The 3475-nt window shown below is 37.0% G+C and overlaps 1 long non-coding RNA gene across 1 annotated transcript in view; it reads left to right on the forward strand.

Moving 5' to 3' along the window:
- LOC140228371 (uncharacterized) overlaps nucleotides 1–2992 on the forward strand; it is a 3637-nt gene extending 645 nt beyond the window's left edge. Inside the window, exons 2-3 of the long non-coding RNA XR_011901237.1 lie at nucleotides 1670–1862; nucleotides 2873–2992. This is a non-coding gene — a long non-coding RNA (uncharacterized lncRNA). The remainder of the gene's footprint in view (nucleotides 1–1669; nucleotides 1863–2872) is intronic.
- The last annotated feature ends 483 nt before the right edge of the window (nucleotides 2993–3475 follow it).

Consider the following 3475-nt stretch of genomic DNA (forward strand, 5'->3'; position numbering starts at 1 on the left):
GGATAAGTATCGAAAGCATGGTAGATTCTAGGTAGGACCTAGCGTCCTTCGTAGGCCTAGGCCTATTCAAAAGTTGTATTTTCTTACCGTAAATAGTAGGCCAAGAGGGCCTAAAGTGTTAGAGGATAAGGCTAGATCTATTTCTGTTAATTATCGCCTTGGCTTGGGCTTTAATTGGCCTAGGAATACAGTAGGATCTTAGTTAGTACCAAGTAGCCTATAGGCCTAAGTTAACTGTTAGACAATATAACATAATTTAACATAGAATCTATTAGTATTAGCTAGGTCCTACCGGTCGGGTAGCTATAAAGACCTAGTCTCTAGCTATATAGAGCTCTAACTTTAAAATTAGATCTATCTGGTTGGTTTCAGACTATAAGAACAAAGTAGGCCCTACAGTTTTAAATATAAGTCTTTTTTTTAAGCTAAAGCCGTAAATTTAGAGGTATTGGTAGGAGGGATAGCTAAGGATGAGGATGCAGGCACCCCTAATGTCAGTAGAAACTCTCGTGCAGAGACTTATTGGCTATAGTTTGCTCGATCAAATTTGTTTCGTCAGTAAGGTGCAAATTAATTCCCCCAGCTTAGTCCACTCAACAGTAGAGCCTATCTAACGTGGTTGCTGTCTGTCAAGCGTACGGTAGGCCTATCTATCCATGACTGGCTGCCAGTAGGCCTATCTCTACAAGTCTGTGGTCTAATATAGTACTATAGTAGTAGTAAAAGTAGTAGTAGTAGTAGTAGTAATGATAATAATAAGAATAATAATAGCAATAATAATGATAATGATGATGATTATAGCGCACAGGTCCAGCTTAGTTTCAGTGCTCATGGTGCTTCAAGAATTAAAAGATATAGAACTAGATCTTTACATTTGTCTTGATAGATCTATGTTCAAACAAGACAACAAAGAAGACAATGACATACCCAGTACAACAAACAAACATAATAATAAAAGAATACAGCATATACCAAATAAAGAATATTTTTCCGAACATTAATGAGAGCAATTTCGGTCCTCAGTGTGATAGGAACAGTACATTGTAAGATTTGAATGTCTCTGTAGATGACAGTTGCTCTTACTGAATAGGTAACTGGTTCCACAATTTTGGTTCCATATAACGGATCGGATAAAGCACGATCACCCTGCATCAATGATTTATTCCGAGTGTAATTTCCACTTGAAAGATATGAAAAGCTCACGATTCACTTTATCTTTCTGCGTGCGAAATTTTGTACCATCGCACTCGTGTCCATTCACTTCTTGTATAATATTGGAGTAAATGATCATTATGATGACAATGTCGATGACAACAGTTACAATAGTAATATACATTGTACCGAGATGAAATGATTCCTCACATATGCCGCTTTTGTCAGTGTTTTTATGCCATTAAATCATTTTATCTCAGATCTACAATCCATATATAACTGCCTGTCTGTTTTGATGCTATTGTGACTGGCTACGCTCAAATCAGTTACAATAGCGCACTTTTAGACAGACATGTGGATGGTCGTATCTTGTTTGAGGAGAGAATCACGACTAATTCTCATGATCAAACTCATCATATGGACAGGGAGAGAACATGAGATGCACGGCGGATTTGCAGCGTGAGATGAAAAATTGGCAATAATCATTTTCTGTTTGTTTGTATTAAAAAAACAAAAGAAATAGAGTAACGAGAAATGACCGGCGAAGATGCCCCCGCCCTGCTGACCCACAAGCTGAACTCCTGCAGTTTGCTGAGCAAGAACAGCCTGAAGCCTCTTGGGAGCTGCTGACGATTCCTCGGGCCATCCTTGATCAATAGCACTTAGCCATCTTACTGTTGTCCACTCACCAAAGGGAATGGTCATCAAAGGTATAGACCTATTACTTTGTACGAGATTATATTGGCATGCTGCGTACTGTTGTCCATTTACTCATAGTTTGTATTTGTTCTTTTATTGTAGGGCACTTAGAATCATTCCCTTACCAAGACAAAAAAAAAAAAAAATGGTCACTAAAACAAAGACTAGGCCCTACACTATTATAATTGTTATTACGTTATTTCACTGTAGTTCTATATCTGATATTTGCATCATAATTTCTGTCAAGCCTATTGTGAGGTTCTCCATTCATGGTCCTGATGCGGTGTAGGCCTATTGAAAGAGTGTTCAAACATGTTTCAATTTCTCTGAACCGTCAGCTGAAAATGTGTTTTTAAAGAACAAAGAAAAGAGGGGAAGAAAGTTTCTCGTACTACTGGATGAGAAAGCACTGTACTTGTATAGTGTATGTCTGCAGTATTCCTATAATTTTAGCATTTGAGGAAAATGTCTCTCACGTTCTCTGGTGAGGAAATTTGTGAATGACATGCAGGAATATTTGATTATTGAATTATTAGCATTATATCTTTGAGTCAGGTGTGACCCAGCGAAGTCAAAGTAGCACCTGTTAAACCTTTGGCAATGTGAGTTTGAACATAATTTTATGGAAACATGACATGCATTAAGTCGGACCAACTATGGGACTATATTTATGTGGGACCAAGCAATGCAATATTTGATACGAATATGCAAAAAAAAAACAAAAAACAAAAAACAAAAAACCACTCAATAAATGACAAAATTCATTTTCTTATTACTGCATTCTTTTTGATCTCTGCTACGCATGAATGTTATTGTAAAGATTTTGCATGATTTTTTGCAATTTGCTCAGAGATCACGAATTGCAGTAAACTTTGTTAGGAACGGCTTTGGGCAGGGTAGGGCGGGGCAGCATAAGGCAGGGCATTGGATTGGGAATTACATGTTACATGTAATGCCAGTTTGTCTTCTCTCCCGCCCCCCCCCCCCCTTTCTCTCTCTCTCTCTCTCTCTCTCTGTACAGGTATTGCGGTCTTAAAGACATACCAGTCCATTTTACACCAGGTGTGACATCAGACTTAGCACCAGCAAGTTCACTGAGCGGATCCTCACACTCCACTGCACAGAACTCAAAGGAAGATTCATCAATAATTTGACTTCATAATCATATAAATATCCCTATTTTAGGCTTTACGATAAGTATTTTCTTTGTTGTGAATATTAATGTGTTTTTCATTTTTTTCGATGTACATGTATACAAGTCATCGTGACAACTACCGGAAAAATTCATATAGTTACTTGAAATATGATCGCAGCAGTGTTGGTATAAGCTTTGAGCTTTTTAGAAATGTACTTTACTAAATAATTTCACAAACATTGACAAAATACTGCAAATAATAGTATATCAACAAAGGGCATGTCAGTTGCCTATTCATCACGTGTAATGGGAAAGTTAGTAAATCCTCACTGTTTATGAATATTGTTTGTTTTTTTTATACAAAACAGGCCGCCAGATATGTGTATAACTTAAATTAGATTAGTGAATTGTATTAAATACAATTTTATGATGAAATAATTTCAAATACTTTGCAGTGTCATGTGAAGATGTATCGAGAGTCATGCAGCA

The sequence above is a fragment of the Diadema setosum genome, chromosome 5 (genome assembly GCF_964275005.1).
Source record: "Diadema setosum chromosome 5, eeDiaSeto1, whole genome shotgun sequence".
Taxonomy (NCBI): Eukaryota; Metazoa; Echinodermata; class Echinoidea; order Diadematoida; family Diadematidae; genus Diadema; species Diadema setosum.